The sequence below is a fragment of the Scyliorhinus torazame genome, chromosome 4, assembly GCF_047496885.1.
Source record: "Scyliorhinus torazame isolate Kashiwa2021f chromosome 4, sScyTor2.1, whole genome shotgun sequence".
NCBI classification, from domain to species: domain Eukaryota; kingdom Metazoa; phylum Chordata; class Chondrichthyes; order Carcharhiniformes; family Scyliorhinidae; genus Scyliorhinus; species Scyliorhinus torazame.
In genome coordinates, this window is record NC_092710.1 from 57,981,548 (window position 1) to 58,006,929 (window position 25,382).

A 25,382-nucleotide genomic window follows, 5' to 3' on the forward strand; every position below is an offset into this window, starting at 1 on the left:
GTTTTGCATGAAGATTTGGTGCTGACAAATCTATTTCCACCCAAAAACTTTGAGATTTTGACACTTTGCAACTTGACCGGTTAACCTTACTTGCATTCACACTCTGCCACAACAAACGCCAGATGACACCGTTTACTCTCTCTCACAATACAATCTGTGTCTTTGTAGCTTCCCACTTATATTTCACCGAATTAAACGTAACCTTCAAAGCCTTGAAGTGACAGTGCAGGTCCGGGGGTAACAACTGATGTCACATCACAAGTCACTGGTGAGAAGCGAGTAGTTGGTGCAAGCTGAAGAATTTGTGAAAGGAAGCCAAACGGAGGCTGCTGCAATGCAAGCGAGTAAAATGAGCTTGAGAGGCTGCATCACCAAAGAAGGAAATTCAAAACATCCCTCATGAGACGTTGAAGTAAATTATGAGAACCAGCAAAGATTGGGCCTTGGTAGCTCATTCGGTAGAGCTTCATACTTTTATTATGAGGGTCCAGCGTTCAAGTCCCTATCAGGGCTCTTACTTTGGCTCAAGACGTTTGCTTCCCAATGAACAACAAAAAAGAAGAATAAAGAATGCAGAACGGGTCAGGGAAAATGGAAGAACGGTGACAATGTCATCTTTGCTGAAGTGCAACAGCCATGGAGAATTGTCTAGAAGTTTGCTTCATTTTCAGTTCATGTTAAAATTCTCTCCTGACATTGTCCTGTATTATACCACAATAGATTTCTGGTCATGTTCACTCACTTCCCAGTTCGACCAATCATTTCCTGTTTGTTTACTTATCCCATGCAGAACTGCTACAAATCCAGCATTTCCAGTAATAAATGCAATTTTACAGTTCCAAAGAATGTTTTAATATGCACTCGGAAGGCCCGTATGAGATGGCAAGAAAACTGATGTTGAATCAAAATGATTGATATCTGTTCTGAACTTGCATGCTAAGCTTGCATGCTGGTGCTGTGGCTTAGATGGTTAAAGCGCCTGTCTAGTAAACAGGAGATCCTGAGTTCAAATCTCAGCAGTGCCTTCAATGGAAGTTAACAGCTGGAGTAATGCCTGACATTTCATGGTAAATGCAGAAAATGTTGGCACAATCCCTGCAACGCGAACCTTAAAGCTCGCTTTTCCTTGTGTGCTGAAGCAATTTTTTCAAACCTTTAAACTCACATTTTCCGCTCATCTTCAATTTTGCTCACCTACACCATCGCAGTTCCTCCTCGCTTCAGGCTTGTAGAAGGATCACGCGCATTTGAAACTTTAACTCTGTATCTGGCACCACGGATAACCTCAGAATTTTAAAGATTTTATCCTCTCACTTTTAATTTCTCTTGCAGATTTGCAGCATCCGCGGTATTTTCCTTTGAATGCATAATAGGATTTCCCTCAAGAAAACCTGGAGGAACATTTTAAAAGTATAGCAATGACAACAGAGTGTAACGATTGAATGATTAACTGATTTGCTCTGCCGAAGAGTCACCCTGAGTCGAAAAAATTGCTCAGTTCTCTCTTCCCAGATGCCGCCAGAACCGCTGAGATTTTCCATCTTTTCCCCTTTTTCTTTGAGATTTCACATCCGCAGTAATTTGCTTTAATATTGAACAATTTCTGTTGCTGTAAGTTAGCAAGAACAATTCGGGCGGGAGAAATAGCGGTCCGTTTTGCATGAAGATTTGGTGCTGACAAATCTATTTCCACCCAAAAACTTTGAGATTTTGACACTTTGCAACTTGACCGGTTAACCTTACTTGCATTCACACTCTGCCACAACAAACGCCAGATGACACCGTTTACTCTCTCTCACAATACAATCTGTGTCTTTGTAGCTTCCCACTTATATTTCACCGAATTAAACGTAATCTTCAAAGCCTTGAAGTGACAGTGCAGGTCCGGGGGTAACAACTGATGTCACATCACAAGTCACTGGTGAGAAGCGAGTAGTTGGTGCAAGCTGAAGAATTTGTGAAAGGAAGCCAAACAGAGGCTGCTGCTATGCCTGCGAGTAAAATGAGCTGGAGAGGCTGCATCACCAAAGAAGGAAATTCAAAACATCCCTCATGAGACGTTGAAGCAAATTATGAGAACCAGCAAAGATTGGGGCTTGGTAGCTCATTCGGTAGAGCTTCATACTTTTATTATGAGGGTCCAGCGTTCAAGTCCCTATCAGGGCTCTTACTTTGGCTCAAGACGTTTGCTTCCCAATGAACAACAAAAAAGAAGAATAAAGAATGCAGAACCGGTCAGGGAAAATGGAAGAACGGTGACAATATCATCTTTGCTGAAGTGCAACAGCCATGGAGAATTGTCTAGAAGTTTGCTTCATTTTCAGTTCATGTTAAAATTCTCTCCTGACATTGTCCTGTATTATACCACAATAGATTTCTGGTCATGTTCACTCACTTCCCAGTTCGACCAATCATTTCCTGTTTGTTTACTTATCCCATGCAGAACTGCTACAAATCCAGCATTTCCAGTAATAAATGCAAGTTTACAGTTTCAAAGACTCCTGCCAATGAATATTTTAATTTGCACTCGGCAGGCCCGTATGAGATGTCAGGAAAACTGATGTTGAATCAAAATGATTGAAATCTGTTCTAAACTTGCACGCTAAGCTTGCATGCTGGTGCTGTGGCTTAGATGGTTAAAGCGCCTGTCTTGTAAACAGGAGATCCTGAGTTCAAATCTCAGCAGTGCCTTCAATGGAAATTAACAGCTGGAGTAATGCCTGACATTTCATGGTAAATGCAGAAAATATTGGCACAAGCCCTGCAACGCGAACCTTAAAGCTCGCTTTCCCTTGTGTGCTGAAGCACTTTTTTCAAACCTTTTAACTCCCATATTCCGCTCAACTTCAATTTTGCTCACCAACACCATCGCAGTTCCTCCTCGTTTCAGCTCTGTAGAAGGATCACGCGCATTTGAAACTTAACTCTGTGTCTGGCACCACGGATATCCTCAGAATTTTAAAGATTTTATCCTCTCAATTTTAGTTTCTCTTGCAGATTTGCAGCATCCGCGGTATTTTCCTTTGAATGCATAAGAGGATTTACCTCAAGAAAACCTGGAGGGCAACAGAGTGTAACGATTGAATGTTTAACTGATTTGCTCTGCCTAAGAGTGACCTGAGTCGAAAAAATTGCTCAGTTCTCTCTTCACAGATGCTGCCAGAACCGTTGAGATTTTCCATCTTTTCCCCTTTTTCTTTTAGATTTCACATCCGCAATAATTTGCTTTTATATTGAACAATTTCTGTTGCTGTACGTTAGCAAGAACAATTCGGGCGGGAGAAATAGCGGTCCGTTTTGCATCAAGATTTGGTGCTGACAAATCTCTTTCCACCCAAAAACTTTGAGATTTTGACACTTTGCAACTCGACCGGTTAACCTTACTTGCATTCACACTCTGCCACAACAAACACCAGATGACACCCTTTACTCTCTCTCACAATACAATCTGTGTCTTTGTAGCTTCCCACTTATATTTCACCGAATTAAACGTAATCTTCAAAGCCTTGAACTGACAGTGCAGGTCCGGGGGTGACAGCTGTTGTCACATCACAAGTGACTGGTAAGAAGCGAGTAGTTGGTGCAAGCTGAAGAATTTGTGAAAGGAAGCCAAACGGAGGCTTATGCTGTGCCTGCGAGTAAAATGAGCTGGAGAGGCTGCATCACCAAAGAAGGAAATTCAAAACATCCCTCATGAGACGTTGAAGTAAATTATGAGAACCAGCAAAGATTAGGCCTTGGTAGCTCATTCGGTAGAGCTTCAGACTTTTATTATGAGGGTCCAGCGTTCAAGTCCCTATCAGGGCTCTTACTTTGGCTCAAGACGTTTGCTTCCCAATGAACAACAAAAAAGAAGAATAAAGAATGCAGAACGGGTCAGGGAAAATGGAAGAACGGTGACAATATCATCTTTGCTAAAGTGCAACAGCCAGGGAGAATTGTCAAGAAGTTTGCTTCATTTTCAGTTCATGTTAAAATTCTCTCCTGACATTGTCCTGTATTATACCACAATAGATTTCTGGTCATGTTCACTCACTTCCCAGTTCCACCAATCATTTCCTGTTTGTTTACTTATCCCATGCAGAACTGCTACAAATCCAGCATTTCCAGTAATAAATGCAATTTTACAGTTTCAAAGACCAGTGCAAATGAATATTTTAATTTGCACTCGGAAGGCCCGTATGAGATGTCAGGAAAACTGATGTTGAATCAAAATGATTGAAATCTGTTCTAAACTTCCACGCTAAGCTTACTTGCTGGTGCTGTGGCTTAGATGGTTAAAGCGCCTGTCTAATCGACAGGCGATCTTGAGTTCTACTCTCAGCAGTGCCTTCAATGGAAATTAACAGCTGGCGTGATGCTTAACATTTCATGGTGAATGAGGGAAATAATGGCACAATCCCTGCAACGCGAGCCTTAAAGCTTGCTTTCCCTTGTGTGCAGAAGCAATTTTTTCAAACCTTTAAACTCACATTTTCCGCTCATCTTCAATCTTGCTCACCTACCCCATCGCATTTCCTCCTCGCTTCAGCCTTGTAGAAGGATATCGCGCATTTGAAACTTTAACTCTGAGTCTGGCACCACATATAACCTCAGAATTTTAAAGATTTTATCCTCTCACTTTTAGTTTCTCTTGCAGATTTGCAGCATCCGCGGTATTTTCCTTTGAATGCATGATAGGATTTACCTCAAGAAAACCTGGAGGAACATTTTAATAGTATAGCAACGACAACAGAGTGTAACGATTGAATGATTAACTGATTTGCTCTGCCGAAGAGTCACCCTGAGTCGAAAAAATTGCTCAGTTCTCTCTTCCCAGATGCCGCCAGAACCGCTGAGATTTTCCATCTTTTCCACTTTTTCTTTGAGATTTCACATCCGCAATAATTTGCTTTATATTGAACTATTTCTGTTGCTGTACGTTAGCAAGAACAATTCGGGCGGGAGAAATAGCGGTCCGTTTTGCATGAAGATTTGGCGCTGACAAATCTATTTCCACCCAAAAACTTTGAGATTTTGACACTTTGCAACTTGACCGGTTAACCTTACTTGCATTCACACTCTGCCACAACAAACACCAGATGACACCCTTTACTCTCTCACAATACAATCTATGTCTTTGTAGCTTTCCACTTATATTTCACCGAATTAAACGTAATCTTCAAAGCCTTGAAGTGACAGTGCAGGTCCGGGGGTAACAACTGATGTCACATCACAAGTCACTGGTAAGAAGCGAGTAGTTGGTGCAAACTGAAGAATTTGTGAAAGGAAGCCAAACGGAGGCTGCAGCAATGCCTGCGAGTAAAATGAGCTGGAGAGGCTGCATCACCAAAGAAGGAAATTCAAAACATCCCTCATGAGACGTTGAAGTAACTTATGAGAACCAGCAAACATTAGGCCTTGGTAGCTCATCCGGTAGAGCTTCAGAATTTTAATATGAGGGTCCAGCGTTCAAGTCCCTATCAGGGCTCTTACTTTGGCGCAAGACGTTTGCTTCCCAATGAACAACAAAAAAGAAGAATAAAGAATGCAGAACGGGTCAGGGAAAATGGAAGAACAGTGACAATATCATCTTTGCTAAATTGCAACAGCCAGGGAGAATTGTCAAGACGTTTGCTACATTTTCAGTTCATGTTAAGATTCTCTCCTGACATTGTCCTGTATTATACCACAATAGATTTCTGTTCATGTTCACTCACTTCCCAATTCGACCAAGCATTTCCTGTTTCCTAGATTATCATAGAATTTACAGTGCAGAAGGAGGCCATTCGGCCCATCGAGTCTGCACCGGCTCTTGGAAAGAGCACCCTACCCAAGGTCAACACCTCACCCTATCCCCATAACCCAGTAACCCCACCCAACACTCTAAGGGCAATTTTGGACACTAAGGGCAATTTATCATGGCCAATCCACCTAAGTTTGTTTACTTATTCCATGCAGAACTGCTACAAATTCAGCATTTCCAGTAATAAATGTAATTTTACAGTTTCAAAGACTAGTGCCAATAAATATTTTAATTTGCACTCGCAAGGCCCGTATGAGATGTCAGGAAAACTGATGTTGAATCAAAATGATTGAAATCTGTTCTAAACTTGCACGCAAACCCTGCATGCTGATGCTGTGGCTTAGATGGTGAAAGCGCCTGTCTAGTAAACAAGAGATTCTGAGTTTAAATCTCAGCAGTACTTTCAATGGAAATTAACAGCTGGAGTGATGCTCAACATTTCATGGTGAATGCAGAAAATGTTGGCACAATCCCTGCAACGCGAACCTTAAAGCTTGCATTCCCTTGTGTGCTGAAGCAGTTTTTTCAAACCTTTAAACTCACATTTTCCGCTCATCTTCAATTTTGCTCACCTACACCATCGCATTTCCTCCTCGCTTTAGCCTTGTAGAAGGATATCGCGCATTTGAAACTTTAACTCTGTGTCTGGCACCACGGATAACCTCAGAATTTAAAAGATTTTATCCTCTCACTTTTAGTTTCTCTTGCAGATTTGCAGCATCCGCGGTATTTTCCTTTGAATGCATAATAGGATTTACCTCAAGAAAACCTGGAGGAACGTTTTAAAAGTATAGCAACGACAACAGAGTGTAACGATTGAATGATTAACTGATTTGCTCTGCCAAAGAGTCACCCTGAGTCGAAAACATTGCTCAGTTCTCTCTTCCCAGATGCCGCCAGAACCGCTGAGATTTTCCATCTTTTCCCCTTTTTCTTTGAGATTTCACATCCGCAGTAATTTGCTTTTATATTGAACAATTGTTCACCAAAGGAGGAGAAAATGATGCTGGGTAATAGGGGCCAGTGGAAGGGATTAGAAGTGAGCCAATCCGAATGTCTTACTAGGTCAGGAGGGGTATAGGATGACCTATGGGAATCGTGTAGGTGAAACTTGATACCATTTGAATTGATTTGCAGAGATCCCTTTGTCTCTTTGTTCATTCGCTTTCCGGGGTGTAGTAGACTGGATGTGTCTTATGCCTCTGAGATGAATCAAGCTTGCAAGCCAAATAAAATAACTAATGCTGTACCTGCAAATCCATCTCGACTTTTATTGAGGCCAGACTGACGGGTAAAGAAATTTGGGATTTGACAATTAGTGCCGAAACCTGGGATTTCTCAAGACGGTTCTGACCAACTGCGAAATCAGAATTTGACTGATTATGAACAGGAGGATGGGGAAAAAGGGCCCACAATGTACAGCTGGAAAATGACCGCGCATTGATTGTTCCCCTCTTCTTATCGTCTGATTAGTCTGGTCACTCGCGGTTGGTACAGAAAGGTCGTCTCGATGAAATCAAAGGTCAGTCTGGGGATTAGAAATTTAATTGATGGGATTTCATATTGTTGATTCGGCTTGGGTTAGGTTTTGGATTGATGGGACATCTAAAAGATAATTCAACTCCAAGTATAAGTGTTTTTATGGCTGATGTGACTTCAGTAGATGGAGATTCAGTCAAGTATAAGTGTTTTTATGGCTGATGTGACTTCAGTAGTGAAGGTTCAGTCAAGCATAAGTGTTTTTAAATCTGAAGATGATTCAATTCCATGTGTGAGTGTTTTAAATCTATAGTTGATTAAGCTAAAAAATTGTACCCTTGGGCTGTAGTGGCGAAGGGCGCAGTTCTGAGGACTAGTTAAGATTGTGGGGAATGCTGCATATTGGTTGAACCAGAAGTCTCTCAAAGGGTTAACAGCAGCAGCCAAAATTAAAGACGACAGACAGTGCTTCTCACTCAGGCCTTGAGATAACAGCAGCAGCCTATATTGTAATCGGATACCTTTCCTTTGAGTCAGTGAACTCCAGCAAAGTTACGTTTTTAATTAATTAAAGGAAACCAGTGGGGTTTCTCCACCTCTTTGATAAAAGTTATTATTTTCGAAAGCAATTGATTGAAATTGCCAGAATCTTAAGTTTTACTTCCTTGAAATAATGTTTATCTCATTTTATTTGTGAATTAATAGAAACTTAAAGAAGATCATTGACACCATTTTAAAAAGTGTAAATCTGGAGATGATAGTTGACTTTGCCAACATTTTTGTGAATGTAAGAAAAACTCGTTTCAAGAAAAATTGTTAAGATAAAGAATTAATTAAGTTGTAAATGTTATACAAGTTTGTGTTAAGCAAATCGTAAATTTAGTTCTGAGTTGAGATCAGAGCTAAGCTTGCAAGTTGCAGTAATTCAATTTGAATTTTCAAACATTTTTATGTTTTAAAAGAACACTGTTAGAACCTTTTCAATCGTTTTGCCAAGAAAACAAAACGCGCAAGTAGAGACAGGAAAGGCTCGGGTCAAACAAAAGATGAGCTACGTAGTTCAATGGCTGGCCTTGAATTGACAGAAAATGATTAATTCAATAATTTAAAAATGTCAGTAAAAGTTTTGACTGCACCTGTAGCATTGTCTGCACTAATTCCAGAACCACCAGAGTATAATAATTTATATCCAGTCACTGCTCCCCAGATTCTAATCATGCCAGTAACTCCAGCCCTTTTTGGTTGATAGTGTGGGTCCCGATTTACCATCTTCACGATCAGTAGAGAAAGAGGAGCTCTGTTCCACAAGCCCAGTTAGCTCTAGGACCAGATCTCGGACAGCGAGAGAAGGGCTTGGTCCTAACCAGAAACAATTAAGCATACCACCTAAATCCCTCCAAACCAAGGGGAAACTGCAAATTTTGACAACAAAGGGAGCTGCAACAGATGATTTTGAAGAGAAAGAACTCCCACTAGTGACAGGGAGGGACGTCGAAGTCTTGGAAGAACCAGAGGAAATAACTAGAGTGCCCCCTGGTGGGACTCGGAGACAGTTGCCGATTAGGAAGATACCAATCACCTGAATTATGCTAGCCACGCCGCACTTCAGCAAGCCCATGCGTTAGACGACGATAGACGGACACAGATCCTGAATGCGTTGAATAACACATTTCAAAAGCCCATAAATATTTCTGCTATCTTAGACCGAAAACCTAAGAAGACTGAAGAGCCAGAGGAATTTCTGGAGCGTTTTAATGAAATCTACCGTGGGCAGTCAGGCGACTTGCCATATCAAAATGGTCAGAATTCCCCTCAATATTGTGCTATGTTAATGCATTTCCTACCACCTTCTGTGGCTACTGCTGTGAAATGTAATAACATGAATTGGACAGAGAACGACCCTTCCCAGATGGCAAGGGCAGTCAGATTTTATTGGAAGGAGAGTGTAGGCCAGGAAGGAGGCTCGGTTACAAAGGTTAAGACTGAGTATGTAATGAAAAAGGATGATCTGCGACCCCAACAAGCGGCAGAAATGGTAGTTTACCAGCAGGAGCCCCAATATTGTGACTCTGGGTGGGTGGATCAGCGAGGGGGAGGATATCAAACCCACCCAAAGGGACCCTCAGCTCCTTTTTATGGCCCACCGTATGCACCAATAGCTTTACAACCGACGCCCCCTCTGAGGGGCCATTGGTCTACTGGGAGAAGAGGACGGGGCAGATACAGAGGGAGCAATGCATGTTTTAATTGCGGCCATGCAGATCACTGGCAACAGGAATGCCCCTTTAAAAGACAGGCAGCAGAAGGAGATTATCCGACCCAAAGGACGGGGTACCCACCAAGGGGAGGACAGACGAGATACACTGACTTCTCCCAGGCAAACCCTTTCCCAACACAGGATTGACTAGCTAATTTAGTCATAAGGACTCTCCAATCGGACAGGGAACCTATTATCTCTCTGCAGATTGGAGATTAACGTCACTCATTTGTAATCGACACTGGAGCAGCCATGTCTTCTGTGCAATCAGAACTTCGACTACCATTATCCGACCACACGCAGCAATTGTCGGGGTTCCAAGGACAGGTGTGTGAGTATCCTATTTCTGAACCTGTGACAGTCACTTGCGAGAATAAGTCTGCAGATCATCAGTTTGTAGTGACTACTGGATTGGACAGTAATTTGTTGGCCCGAGATTTACTGTGTATCTTCCAGCTGCAGCTAGAGTACGGAGACGAAGGGGTAACGGTCCAATCATGGAGGATGAGACAACAGTGCTATATTTCTATCACCCCCAGTGGTGGACGTTAGACATTGAACAGTCACTGCATCACGTTACCCTGGCCTATGACAGAACCGGACAAAATAGGGAGTTGGAGGACAAATACCGGCCATTAATTGGGACCGAATGGCCAGTCAAAGGTACAGCCACAGTCACGGGAAAAGAAGGTACAGCCGATTTTGTTACAATACCACCACATTTATGGCCACAGTCAGCTTCGGTAAGCCCTCATATTACACGTCAGGTCCACGACCAGTACCATGCCAGGGATCTGGGGCAAATGGTAAGGAGGGCAGTGGATCATTCGGATCCAACAGAGTACGCACTTCAAGTCATGCCGGACAGCACTGCCATAAAATATTTTGAGGTCCCTGAAACAATTAACACTCGACTGCAGCATCACTGGGGACATGATGTTGTGGAATATGTCAATCCACAGGTCTGGGCGAAATACCCATCACAAGTGGGAAAGACAAATGTTACACCTATAAAGGTAACGATTAAGGATCATGTAAAGCTACCTTCCATTCGGCAATACCCCCTGAAATCCCAAGCTGCTCCGTCTATAGACAAATTAACCCAAGAGCTGTTGCAACAGGGTATTTTGGTCCCTTGCCAATCAGAATGTAACACCCCCATACTTGCTGTGCCTAAACCAGCCAAACCAGACCAGTACCGATTAGTACAGGATTTACGTTCAATCAATGCCATCGCATAGCCGTTGTTTGCTCTCACCCTCCAACACGATATTACGGTGTATAGCTCCCACTCGGTCATCGCACTACTGAGGCAACTGCAGACTCAGCATCTTACCGCAGCTCGTCAGAATAGGTATGAGATATACCTTTTGAACAATCCACGTCTGACATTTAAACACTGTACCACTATCAATCCAGCCTGTTTTCTTAGTGGTCCATGAAGACGCACCTGGCCATGACTGTTTAGCCTTGATTCAGGAAACTACCACAATAAGGGTCGATTTGAGTGACATTTCGTCAGAACAACCTGACATGATTATGTGTGGTCAAATATCCCACCGGGGTTTAGTTAATGACTTACTGCAGGCCCTCCTTATGCCCGCGCAGATTTCAGTTATTAAATGCGCTGCCCACACAAATGGTTAGACCCCAGTTGACGTTGGTAATGAACAAGCAGATTGTGCAGCGCGGACAGCCGCGCAAATTCAGCAAGTGATGGTGCCTAAAATGTTAAGTCAGACTAAACGATTTACTATAAATATGTCTGCTTCTGACAAGTCAATGCCAACCATCCAAGACGTCATAAGGTTACAGGAGGACGCTCCTGAGAGTGATAAACAAATGTGGAAACGGTTAGGTTGTACATATGATTCTGTTTCTTCTTTATGGACCACGCCAGCACATCAGACTTGTATGTCTGATGTACTGGCTTTATGAGTCATCGAATGTGTACACTTTGCACTCATTGTGGGGCTCGGGGGACTAGTGATTTGTTGCTGGACACTTGGTGGCACCCTAAAATGCAGGGGTTGGCCCAGAGTATCAGTAATCGGTGTTTGATTTGTCAGCAATATAACACCGGAAAAGGTATCCCTTGTGGGTTGGGGCAAATCCCATTGCCCAGTGGTCCCTTTGAGACGCTCCAAATGGATTACATTGAGTTGGAAAGGTGTCAATGTTATAAATATGTTTTGGTCATTGTGGATGGGTTCAGCAGATGGGTTGAGGCATATCCGACTACCGATAATAAAGCTGCTACTGTGGTTAAAGTTCTGATGCGGGAAATCATTCCCCGGTACAGTAGACCAGCTCAGTTGAGTTCTGCTAACGGGCCTCATTTTCTTGGACAGATTAACCTGCCTCCCTTCTCCAGTGCTGTTTTACAGGTGTGGAGCATGATGGGGTGGCTACGCACCGTCTGTGTGATATTTGGCCTCACCTCGCTTGGAGTGTTATTGGCGACGGACATAGAAAAGGGGAATATTATCTATATTTGTAACCCCAACCAATCTACAAGGATACATCACCTATGCAAAGGTAATGTTCTTCGCTGCCCCCATATACGAAGACATGGTATCGACTCATGGAAGGTCGTCAAAGTTAAGGAGAATGCAGGAGTCATGAAGCAATTGCACTGGTCCCGGCGATGGGAAGGGAACATTATATGGACATTGCCTCGTTTTTGGAGTACATGTAAGTTTGATTTTGGATGTGTTAAGATTGTTGCGATAAAGGTAACATCAGACCGTCAGGAGAGCGTAGGAAGAGATTGTGAGAGAGCGTGAGGGACGAGAGAGAGGACGGGGCGTGTGAGAAGGGAAGTACAGCTAGAACGTAGGTTATCGGGAGATACACTTAATTTAGTTAAAGGCCAAACTGAGGAAAACCTGGGTAGTATGAATCACTTCTACCAGATTTACCACTGCTTGTATGGCCATGGACGGGTTGTCTGCTACCCAATACCCGCAGCTGTGTCTAGGTTATTTTCTGTTTCACCGCTTTGGGGAACTCCCCAAACGGTGGTTCATTGTCAACGTTCTGAGCCACCGCCCGAGCAAGTCACTCTTCCTTACGATCCGGGTTCCGTACCACCGGCTATTTGCCTATCCCTTCCTCGGGATAATTCCCATTCACAGTATGATAGGCTGCAACGGTGGAGGGCATATATACCTAGCCACTTCACTCCCAATAGGGATTCCCGGTCGTACGAGAATTGTTTCAGCAGTGAAGGATACGGCTGTTTGCTGGTACAGGTGGAAACGAATATAACATGTCTGTTCCCCACCTGTACGGACAGGAGGTGCCATATCACCCAGGCGTCTGGCCAATGCGTTTGTTACAACACCACTTGCGTTCCATTGAACGCCGGCCTCCAGCTCCTTTTTGGCTGGGGGAATGTCTCTCATATCACTGTTGGGACGAGGGCTTTCCGCATTGCTAGGTGGCCCGAATGGGCGTTTCGAAGCTAGATAAACTGGGCTACTGGGGGGTTCCTTGGCTGTCAGCAATAGGAATTATTTTATTTGTGGCCTTACCATCTTGGGAAATGAAACCTTGGGAGCCCTCGGGGCAATAACCAAGGAATTGCCTCAGCTACGGTTGTTTGCAATGCAGAACCGGTATGCTCTTGACTATCTTCTGGCCCGTGAGGGTGGGGTATGCGCCATAGTGCAGGACAAGTGTATCATGGGAGTTCAGGACTTGACCGCTAACATCACTAAATTTATGGATCACATACGGGATCACCTAGACGGAATGCAGGATCCTGGCGCTTGGGGTAACTGGGGATTTGGAGGTTGGAAGGACTGGTTGATAAATATGGTCATGCATTTAGTGGTGGCTATCGGCTGCATCTTTGTGGGCCCAGCCATCCTTAAATGTGTGATGGGTAGAATGTGGGATACACTGGAACAGATCAACGCCGCTAAAATCTTAGCTGTCAAAATCCATGAGGGTGCAGCTACGCCAGGAATTGGAAATGCAGTGACAGATCTTTTTAGATGAGGGACCGTAGCTATGGATTTGATAGTTCGGTTATCATGGAATGATAAAAAGAGGGAATGACGAATGTGATATAAAATAGTTACTTTAGAGATATTAGTTACTGTAATGTAGAGATACGCCAGTCTCATTCTGGTGAGTTCACAGACAAATGATTTCAGACCACATGGCAAAGCAAGGAGGAGGTGTGTCCACCAAAGGAGGAGAAAAGGATGCTGGGTAATAGGGGCCAGAGGAAGGGATTGGAAGTGAGCCAATCAGAATGTCTGACTAGGTCAGGAGGGGTATAGGATGACCTATGGGAATCGTGTATGTGAAACTTGATACCATTTGAATTGATTTGCAGAGATCCCTTTGTCTCTTTGTTCATTCGCTTTCTGGGGTGTAGGAGACTGGATGTGTCTTATGCCTCTGAGATGAATCAAGCTTGCAAGTCAAATAAAATAACTAATGCTGTACCTGCAAATGCATCTCGACTTTTATTGAGGCCAGACTGACGGGTAAAGAAATTTGGGATTTGACAGGATCACGCGCATTTGAAACTTTAACTCTGTGTCTGGCACCACGGAGATCCTCAGATTTTTAAAGATTTTATCCTCGCACTTTTAGTTTCTCTTGCAGATTTGCAGCATCCGCGGTATTTTCCTTTGAATGCATAATAGGATTTACCTCAAGAAAACCTGCTGGCACATTTTAAAAGTATAGCAACGACAACAGAGTGTAACGATTGAATGATTAACTGATTTGCTCTGACTAAGAGTGACCCTGAGTCGAAAAAATTGCTCAGTTCTCTCTTCGCAAATGCCGCCAGAACCGCTGAGATTTTCGATCTTTTCCCCTTTTTCTTTGAGATTTCACATCCGAAGTAATTTGCTTTTATATTGAACAATTTCTGTTGCTGTACATTAGCAAGAACAATTCGGGCGGGAGAAATAGCGGTCCGTTTTGCATGAAGATTTGGTGCTGACAAATCTATTTCCACCCAAAAACTTTGAGATTTTGACACTTTGCAACTTGACCGGTTAACCTTACTTGCATTCACACTCTGCCACAACAAACACCAGATAACACCCTTTACTCTCTCTCACAATACAATCTGTGTCTTTGTAGCTTCCCACTTATATTTCACCGAATTAAACGTAATCTTCAAAGCCTTGAAGTGACAGTGCAGGTCCGGGGGTAACAACTGATGTCACATCACAAGTCACTCGTAAGAAGCGAGTAGTTGGTGCAAGCTGAAGAATTTGTGACAGGAAGCCAAACGGAGGCTGCTGCTTTACCTGCGAGGAAAATGAGCTGGAGAGGCTGCATCACCAAAGAAGGAAATTCAAAACATCCCTCATGAGACGTTGAAGTAAATTCTGAGAACCAGCAAAGATTCGGCCTTGATAGCTCAATTGGTTGAGCTTCAGACTTTTATTATGAGGGTCCAGCGTTCAAGTCCCTATCAGGGCTCTTACTTTGGTTCAAGACATTTGCTTCCCAATGAACAACAAAATAGAAGAATAAAGAATGCAGAACGGGCCAGGGAAAATGGAAGAGCGGTGACAATATCATCTTTCCTAAAATGCAACAGCCATGGAGAATTGTCAAGAAGTTTGCATCATTTTCAGTTCATGTTAAAATTCTCACCTGACATTGTCCTGTATTATACCACAATAGATTTCTGGTCATGTTCACTCACTTCCCAGTTCGACCAATCATTTCCTGTTTGTTTACTTATCCCATGCAGAACTGCTACAAATCCAGCATTTCCAGTAATAAATGCAATTTTACAGTTCCAAAGAATGTTTTAATATGCACTCGGAAGGCACGTATGAGATGGCAAGAAAACTGATGTTGAATCAAAATGATTGAAATCTATTCTAAACTTGCAGGCGAAGCTTGCATGCTGGTGCTGTGGCTTAGATGGTTAAAGTGCCTGTCTAATCAACAGGTGATCCTAAGTTCAAATCTCAGCAGTCCCTTCAATGGAAATTAACAGCTGGAGTGATGCTCAACGTTGCATGGTGAATGCAGAAAATGTTAGTACAATCCCTGCAACGCGAACCTTTCAGCTTGCTTTCCCTTTTGTGCTGAAGCACTTTCTTCGAACCGTTTAACTCCCATTTTCCGCTCATCTTCAAATTTGCTCACCTACCCCATCGCATTTCCTCATCGCTTCAGCCCTGTAGAAGGATCACGCGCATTTGAAACTTTAACTCTGTGTCTGGCACCACGGATATCCTCAGATTTTTAAAGATTTTATCCTCTCACTTTTAGTTTCTCTTGCAGATTTGCAGCATCCGCGGTATTTTCCTTTGAATGCATAATAGGATTTACCTCAAGAAAACCTGGAGGAACATTTTAAAAGTATAGCAACGACAACAGAGTGTAACGATTGAATGATTAACTGATTTGCTCTGCCGAATAGTGACCCATGTGTCGAAAAAATTGCTCAGTTCTCTCTTCACAGATGCCGCCAGAACCGCTGAGATTTTCCATCTTTTCCCCTTTTTCTTTGAGATTTCACATCCGCAATAATTTGCTTTTCTATTGAACAATTTCTGTTGCTGGACGTTAGCAAGAACAATTCGGGCGGGAGAAATAGCGGTCCGTTTTGCATGAAGATTTGGCGCTGACAAATTTATTTCCACCCAAAAACTTTGAGATTTTGACACTTTGCAACTTGACCGGTTAACCTCACTTGCATTCACACTCTGCCACAACAAACACCAGATGACACCCTTTACTCTCTCTCACAATACAATCTGTGTCTTTGTAGCTTTCCACTTATATTTCACCGAATTAAACGTAATCTTCAAAGCCTTGAAGTGACAGTGCAGGTCCGGGGGTAACAACTGATGTCACATCACAAGTCACTGGTAATAAGCGAGTCGTTGGTGCAAGCTGAAGAATTTGTGAAAGGAAGCCAAACGGAGGCTGCTGCAATGCCTGCGAGTAAAATGAGCTGGCGAGGCTGCATCACCAAAGAAGGAAATTCAAAACATCCCTCATGAGACGTTGAAGTAAATTATGAGAACCAGCAAAGATTAAGCCTTGGTAGCTCATTCGGTAGAGCTTCAGACTTTTAATATGAGGGTCCAGCGTTCAAGTCCATATCAGGGCTCTTACTTTGGCTCAAGATGTTTGCTTCCCAATGAACAACAAAAAAGACAAAGAAAGAATGCAGGACGGGTCAAGGAAAATGGAAGAGCGGTGACAATATCATCTTTGCTAAAGAGCAACAGCCATGGAGAATTGTTAAGAAGTTAGCTACATTTTTAGTTCATGTTAAAACACTCTCCTGACATTGTCCTGTGTTAAACCACAATAGATTTCTGGTCATGTTCACTCACTTCCCAGTTCGACCAATCATTTCCTGTTTGTTTACTTATCCCATGCAACACTGCTGCAAATCCAGCATTTCCAGTAATAAATGCAATTTACAGTTCCAAAGAATGTTTTAATATGCACTCGGAAGGCCCGTATGAGATGGCAAGAAAACTGATGTTGAATCAAAATGATTGAAATCTGTTCTAAACTTACACGCTAAGCTTGCATGCTGGTGCTGTGGCTTAGATGGTTAAAGTGCCTGTCTAGTAAGCAGGAGTTCCTGAGTTCAAATCTCAGCACTGCCTTCAATGGAAATTGACAGCTGGAGTGATGCTGAACATTTCATGGTAAATGCAGAAAAGGTTGGCGCAATCCATGCCACGCAATCCTTAAAGCTTGCATTCCCTTGTGTGCTGAAGCAATTTTTTCAAACCTTTAAACTCACATTTTCCGCTCATCTTGAATTTCTCTCACCTACACCATTGCATTTCCACCTCGCTTCAGCCTTGTAGAAGGATATCGCGCATTTGAAACTTTAACTCTGTGTCTGGCACCACGGATAACCTCAGAATTTTAAAGATTTTATCCTCTCACTTTTAGTTTCTCTTGCAGATTTGCAGCATCCGCGGTATTTTCCTTTGAATGCATAATAGGATTTACCTCAAGAAAACCTGGAGGAACATTTTAAAAGTATAGCAACGACAACAGAGTGTAACGATTGAATGATTAACTGATTTGCTCTGCCGAAGAGTCACCCTGAGTCGAAAAAATTGCTCAGTTCTCTCTTCCCAGATGCCGCCAGAACCGCTGAGATTTTCCATCTTTTCCCCTTTTTCTTTGAGATTTCACATCCGCAGTAATTTGCTTTAATATTGAACAATTTCTGTTGCTGTACGTTAGCAAGAACAATTCGGGCGGGAGAAATAGCGGTCCGTTTTGCATGAAGATTTGGTGCTGACAAATCTATTTCCACCCAAAAATTTTGAGATTTTGATACTTTGCAACTTGACCGGTTAACCTTACTTGCATTCACACTCTGCCACAACAAACGCCAGATGACACCGTTTACTCTCTCTCACAATACAATCTGTGTCTTTGTAGCTTCCCACTTATATTTCACCGAATTAAACGTAACCTTCAAAGCCTTGAAGTGACAGTGCAGGTCCGGGGGTAACAACTGATGACACATCACAAGTCACTGGTAAGAAGCGAGTAGTTGGTGCAAGCTGAAGAATTTGTGAAAGGAAGCCAAACGGAGGCTGCTGCTATGCCTGCGAGTAAAATGAGCTGGAGAGGCTGCATCACCAAAGAAGGAAATTCAAAACATCCCTCATGAGACGTTGAAGTAAATTATGAGAACCAGCAAAGATTGGGCCTTGGTAGCTCATTCGGTAGAGCTTCATACTTTTATTATGAGGGTCCAGCGTTCAAGTCCCTATCAGGGCTCTTCCTTTGGCTCAAGACGTTTGCTTCCCAATAAACAACAAAAAAGAAGAATAAAGAATGCAGAACGGGTCAGGGAAAATGGAAGAACGGTGACAATATCATCTTTGCTAAAGTGCAACAGCCATGGAGAATTGTCTAGAAGTTTACTTCATTTTCAGTTCATGTTAAAATTCTCTCCTGACATTGTCCTGTATTATACCACAATAGATTTCTGGTCATGTTCACTCACTTCCCAGTTCGACCAATCATTTCCTGTTTGTTTACTTATCCCATGCAGAACTGCTACAAATCCAGCATTTCCAGTAATAAATGCAATTTTACAGTTTCAAAGACCAGTGCCAATGAATATTTTAATTTGCACTCGGAAGGCCCGTATGAGATGTCAGGAAAACTGATGTTGAATCAAAATGATTGAAATCTGTTCTAAACTTGCACGCTAAGCTTGCATGGTGGTGCTGTGGCTTAGATGGTTAAAGCGCCTGTCTAGTAAACAGGAGATCCTGAGTTCAAATCTCAGCAGTGCCTTCAATGGAAATTAACAGCTGGAGTGATGCTGAACATTTCATGGTAAATGCAGAAAATGTTGGCACAATCACTGCAACATGAACCTTAAAGCTCGCTTTCCCTTGTGTGCTGAAGCAATTGTTTCAAACCTTTAAACTCACATTTTCCGCTCATCTTCAATTTTGCTCACCTACACCATCGCATTTCCTCCTCGCTTCAGCCTTGTAGAAGGATATCCCGCATTTGAAACTTTAACTCTATGTCTGGCACCACGGATAACCTCAGAATTTTAAAGATTTTATCCTCTCACTTTTAGTTTCTCTTGCAGATTTGCAGCATCCGCGGTATTTTCCTTTGAATGCATAATAGGATTTACCTCAAGAAAACCTGGAGGAACATTTTAAAAGTATAGCAACAACAACAGAGTGTAACGATTGAAAGATTAACTGATTTGCTCTGTTGAAGAGTCACCCGGAGTCGAAAAAATTGCTCAGTTCTCTCTTCCCAGATGCCGCCAGAACCGCTGAGAATTTCCATCTCTTCCCCTTTTTCTTTGAGATTTCACATCCGCAGTAATTTGCTTTAATATTGAACAATTTCTGTTGCTGTACGTTAGCAAGAACAATTCGGGCGGGAGAAATAGCGGTCCGTTTTGCATGAAGATTTGGTGCTGACAAATCTATTTCCACCCAAAAACTTTGAGATTTTGACACTTTGCAACTTGACCGGTTAACCTTACTTGCATTCACACTCTGCCACAACAAACACCAGATGACACCCTTTACTCTCTCTCACAATACAATCTGTGTCTTTGTAGCTTCCCACTGATATTTCACCGAATTAAACGTAATCTTCAAAGCCTTGAAGTGACAGTGCAGGACCGGGGGTAACAACTGTTGTCACATCACAAGTCACTGGTAAGAAGCGAGTAGTTGGTGCAAGCTGAAGAATTTGTGAAAGGAAGCCAAACGGAGGCTGCTACTCTGCCTGCGAGTAAAATGAGCTGGAGAGGCTGCATCACCAAAGAAGGAAATTCAAAACATCCCTCATGAGACGTTGAAGTAAATTATGAGAACCAGCAAAGATTGGGCCTTGGTAGCTCATTCGGTAGAGCTTCATACTTTTATTATGAGGGTCCAGCGTTCAAGTTCCTATCAGGGCTCTTACTTTGGCTCAAGACGTTTGCTTCCCAATGAACAACAAAATAGAAGAATAAAGAATGCAGAACGGGTCAGGGAAAATGGAAGAACGGTGACAATATCATCTTTGCTAAAGAGCAACAGCCATGGAGAATTGTCAAGAAGTTTGCATCATTTTCAGTTCATGTTAAAATTCTCTCCTGACATTGTCCTGTATTATACCACAATAGATTTCTGGTCATGTTCACTCACTTCCGAGTTCGACCAATCATTTCCTGTTTGTTTACTAATCCCATGCAGAACTGCTACAAATCCAGCATTTCCAGTAATAAATGCAATTTTACAGTTCCAAAGAATGTTTTAATATGCACTCGGAAGGCCCGTATGAGATGGCAAGAAAACTGATGTTGAATCAAAATGATTGAAATCTGTTCTAAACTTGCATGTTAAGCTTGCATGCTGGTGCTGTGGCTTAGATGGTTAAAGCGCCTGTCTAGTAAACAGGAGATCTTGAGTTCAAATCTCAGCAGTGTCTTCAATGGAAATTAACAGCTGGAGTAATGCTCAACATTTCATGGTGAATGCAGAAAATGTTGGGACAATCACTGCAACGCGAGCCTTGAAGCTTGCATTCCCTTGTGTGCTGAAGCAATTTTTTCAAACCTTTAAACTCACATTTTCCGCTCATTTTCAGTTAATGTTAAAATTCTCTCCTGACATTGTCCTGTATTATACCACAATAGATTTCTGGTCATGTTCACTCACTTCCCAGTTCGACCAATCATTTCCTGTTTGTTTACTAATCCCATGCAGAACTGCTACAAATCCAGCATTTCCAGTAATAAATGCAATTTTACAGTTCCAAAGAATGTTTTAATGTGCAGGGTAAGTTTGCATGCTGCTGCTGTGGCTTAGATGGTTAAAGCGCCTGTCTAGTAAATAGGAGATCCTGAGTTCAAATCTCAGCAGTGCCTTCAATGGAAATTAATGGCTGGAGTGACGCTCAACATTTCAAGGTGAATGCAGTAAATGCTGGCACAATCCCTACAACGCGAACCTTAAAGCTCTGCTTTCTTGTGTGCTGAAGCACTTTTTTCAAACCTTTTAACTCTATTTTTCCGCTCATCTTCAATTTTGCTCACCTACACCATCGCATTTCCTCCTCGCTTCAGCCCTGTAGAAGGATATCGCGCATTTGAAACTTTAACTCTGTGTCTGGCACCACGGATAACCTCAGAATTTTAAAGATTTTATCCTCTCACTTTTAGTTTCTCTTGCAGATTTGCAGCATCCGCGGTATTTTCCTTTGAGTCCAGAATAGGATTTACCTCAAGAAAACCTGGAGGAACATTTTAAATGTATAGCAACGACAACACAGTGTAACGATTGAATGATTAACTGATTTGCTCTGCCTAAGAGTGACCCTGAGTCGAAATAATTGCTCAGTTCTCTCTTCACAGATGCTGCCAGAACCGCTGAGATTTTCCATTTTTTCCCCTTTTTCTTTGAGATTTCACATCCGCAGTAATTTGCACACGGAAGGCCCGTGTGAGATGTCAGGAAAACTGATGTTGAATCAAAATGATTGAAATCTGTTCTAAACTTGCTCGCTAAGCTTGTTTGCTGGTGCTGTGGCTTAGATGGTTTAAACGCCTGTCTAGTAAACAGAAGATCCTGAGTTCAAATCTGAGCAGTGCCTTCAATGGAAATTAACAGCTGGAATGATGCTCAACATTTCATGGTGAATGCAGAAAATGTTGGCACAATCCCTGCAATGCGAACCTTGAAGCTCACTTTCCCTTGTGTGCTTAAGCAATTTTTTCAAACCTTTAAACTCACATTTTCCGCTCATCTTCAATTTTGCTCACCTACACCATTGCATTTCCTCCTCGCTTGTGCCTTGTAGAAGAATCACGCGCATTTGAAACTTTAACTCTGTGTCTGGCACCACGGATATCCTCAGATTTTTAAAGATGTTACCCTCTCACTTTTAGTTTCTCTTTCAGATTTGCAGCATCCGCGGTATTTTCCTTTGAATGCATAATAGGATTTACCTCAAGAAAACCTGTAGGAACATTTTAAAAGTATAGCAACGACAACAGAGTGTAACGATTGAATGATTAACTGATTTCCTCTGCCTAAGAGTGACCCTGAGTCGAAAAAATTGCTCAGTTCTCTCTTCACAGATGCCGCCAGAACCGCTGAGATTTTCCATCTTTTCCCCTTTTTCTTTTAGATTTCACATCCGCAATAATTTGCTTTGATATTGAACAATTTCTGTTACTGTACGTTAGCAAGAAGAATTCGGACGGGAGAAATAGCGGTCCGTTTTGCATGAAGATTTGGTGCTGACAAATCTATTTCCACCCAAAAACTTTGAGATTTTGACACTTTGCAACTTGACCGGTTAACCTTACTTGCATTCACACTCTGCCACAACAAACACCAGATGACACCCTTTACTCTCTCTCACAATACAATCTGTGTCTTTGTAGCTTCCCACTTATATTTCACCGATTTAAACGTAATCTTCAAAGCCTTGAAGTGACAGTGCAGGTCCGGGGGTAACAACTGATGTCACATCACAAGTCACTGGTAAGAAGCGAGTAGTTGGTGCAAGCTGAAGAATTTGTGACAGGAAGCCAAACGGAGGCTGCTGCTATGCCTGCGAGTAAAATGAGCTGGAGAGGCTGCATCAACAAAGAAGGAAATTCAAAACATCCCTCATGAGACTTTGAAGTAACTTATGAGAAGCAGCAAAGATTAGGCCGTGGTAGCTCATCCGATAGAGCTTCAGAATTTTAATATGAGGGTCCAGCGTTCAAGTCCCTATCAGGGCTCTTACTTTGGCTCAAGACGTTTGCTTCCCAATGAACAACAAAAAAGAAGAATAAAGAATGCAGAACGGGTCAGGGAAAATGCAAGAAAGGTGACAATATCATCTTTCCTAAAGTGCAACAGCCGTGGAGAATTGTCACGAAGTTTGCTACATTTTCAGTTCATGTTAAAACTCTCTCCTGACATTGTCCTGAATGAAACCATAATCGATTTCTGGTCATGTTCACTCACTTCCCAGTTCGACTAATCAGTTCCTGTTTGTTTACTTATCCCATGCAGAACTGCTACAAATCCAGCATTTCCAGTAATAAATGCAATTTTACAGTTCCAAAGAATGTTTTTATATGCACTCGGAAGGCCCGTATGAGATGTCAGGAAAACTGATGTTGAATCAAAATGATTGAAATCTGTTCTAAACTTGCACAGTAAGCTTGCATGCTGGTGCTGTGGCTTAGATGGTTAAAGCACCTGTCTAGTAAACAGGAGATCCAGTGTTCAAATCTCAGCAGTTCGTTCATTCGAAATTAACAGCTGGAGTAATGTTGAACATTTCATGGTGAATGCAGAAAATGTTGGCACAATCCCTGCAACACGGATGTTAAAGCTTCTTTTCCCTTGTGTGCAGAAGCAATTTTTTCAAACCTTTTAACTCCCATTTTCCGCTCATCTTCAATTTTGCTCACCTACACCATCGCATTTCCTCCTCGCTTCAGCCCTGTAGAAGGATTGACGAACGTGATATTCAATAGTTACTTTAGATATATTAGTTACTGTAATGTAGAGATAGGCCAGTCTCATTCTGGTGAGTTCACAGACAAAGGATTTCAGACCGCATGGCAAAGCAAGGAGGAGGTGTGTCCACCAAAGGAGGAGAAAATGATGCTGTGTAATAGGGGCCAGTGGAAGGGATTGGAAGTGAGCAAATCAGAATGTCTGACTAGGTCAGGAGGGGTATAGGATGACCTATGGGAATCGTGTAGGTGAAAATTGATACCATTTGAATTGATTTGCAGAGATCCCTTTGTCTCTTTGTTCATTCGCTTTCCGGGGTGTAGTAGACTGGATGTGTCTTATGCCTCTGAGATGAATCAAGCTTGCAAGCCAAATAAAATAACTAATGCTGTACCTGCAAATCCATCTCGACTTTTATTGAGGCCAGACTGACGGGTAAAGAAATTTGGGATTTGACAATTAGTGCCGAAATCCGGGATTTCTCAGGACGGTTCTGACCAACTGCGAAATCAGAATTTGACTGATTATGAACAGGAGGATGGGGAAAAAGGGCCCACAATGTACAGCTGGAAAATCACCGCGCATTGATTTTTCCCCTCTTCTTATCGTCTGATTAGTCTGGTCACTCGCGGTTGGTACAGAAAGATCGTCTCGATGAAATCAAAGGTCAGTCTGGGGATTAGAAATTTAATTGATGGGATTTCATATTGTTGATTCGGCTTGGGTTAGGTATTGGGTTGATGGGACATCTAAAAGATGATTCAATTCCAAGTATAAGTGTTTTTATGGCTGATGTGACTTCAGTAGATGGAGGTTCAGTCAAGAATAAGTGTTTTTATGGCTGATGTGACTTCAGGAGTCAAGGTTCAGTCAAGTATAAGTGTTTTTAAATCTGAAGATGATTCAATTCCATGTGTTAGTGTTTTAAATCTATAGTTGACTAAGCTAAAAAATTGTACCCTTGGGCTGTTGTGGCGAAGGGTGCAGTTCTGAGGACTAGTTGAGATTGTGGGGAATGCTGCATATTGGTTGAAGCAGAAGTCTCTCAAAGGGTTAACAGCAGCAGCCAAAATTAAAGACGACAGACAGTGCTTCTCACTCAGGCCTTGAGATAACAGCAGCATCCTGTAGTGTAATCGGATACCTTTCCTTTGAGTCAGTGAACTCCAGCAAAGTTACGTTTTGAATTAATTAAAGGAAACCAGTGGGTTTCTCCACCTCTTTGATAAAAGTTATTATTTTCGAAAGCAATTGATTGAAATTGCCAGAATCTTAAGTTTTACTTACTTGAAATAATGTTTATCTCATTTTATTTGTGAATTAATAGAAACTTAAAGAAGATCACTGACACCATTTTAAAAAGTGTAAATCTGGAGATGATAGTTGACTTTGCCAACATTTTTGTGAATGTAAGAAAAACTCGTTTCAAGAAAAATTGTTAAGATAAAGAATTAATTAAGTTGTAAATGTTATACAAGTTTGTGTTAAGCAAATCGTAAATTTAGTTCTGAGTTGAGATCAGAGCTAAGCTTGCAAGTTGCAGTAATTCAATTTGAATTTTCAAACATTTTTAAGTTTTAAAAGAACACTGTTGGAACCTTTTCAATCGTTTTGCCAAGAAAAAAACGCGCAAGTAGAGACAGGAAAGGCTCAGGTCAAACAAAAGATGAGCTATGTACTTCAATGGCTGGCCTTGAATTGACAGAAAATGATTAATTCAATACTTTAAAAATGTCAGTAAAAGTTTTGACTGCACCTGTAGCATTGTCTGCACTAATTCCAGAACCACCAGAGTATAATAATTTATATCCAGTCACTGCTCCCCAGATTCTAATCATGCCAGTAACTCCAGCCCTTTTTGGTTGATAGTGTGGGTCCCGATTTA

The 25,382-nt window shown here is 42.1% G+C and overlaps 1 long non-coding RNA gene and 4 other non-coding genes across 5 annotated transcripts in view; all 5 read left to right on the forward strand.

Annotated features, from left to right (window-relative positions):
* The window catches only part of LOC140410244 (uncharacterized), an 857,189-nt gene that overhangs the window by 322,605 nt on the left and 509,202 nt on the right, over positions 1-25,382 (forward strand). The window lies entirely within an intron of this gene.
* On the forward strand, positions 952-1,025 carry trnat-agu (transfer RNA threonine (anticodon AGU)). Its single transcript has one exon. It is a non-coding gene; the product is annotated as a tRNA-Thr (tRNA).
* trnat-ugu (transfer RNA threonine (anticodon UGU)) lies at positions 2,618-2,691 on the forward strand. Its single transcript has one exon. It is a non-coding gene; the product is annotated as a tRNA-Thr (tRNA).
* trnat-agu (transfer RNA threonine (anticodon AGU)) lies at positions 18,736-18,809 on the forward strand. The gene has a single exon. It is a non-coding gene; the product is annotated as a tRNA-Thr (tRNA).
* trnat-agu (transfer RNA threonine (anticodon AGU)) lies at positions 20,389-20,462 on the forward strand. Its single transcript has one exon. It is a non-coding gene; the product is annotated as a tRNA-Thr (tRNA).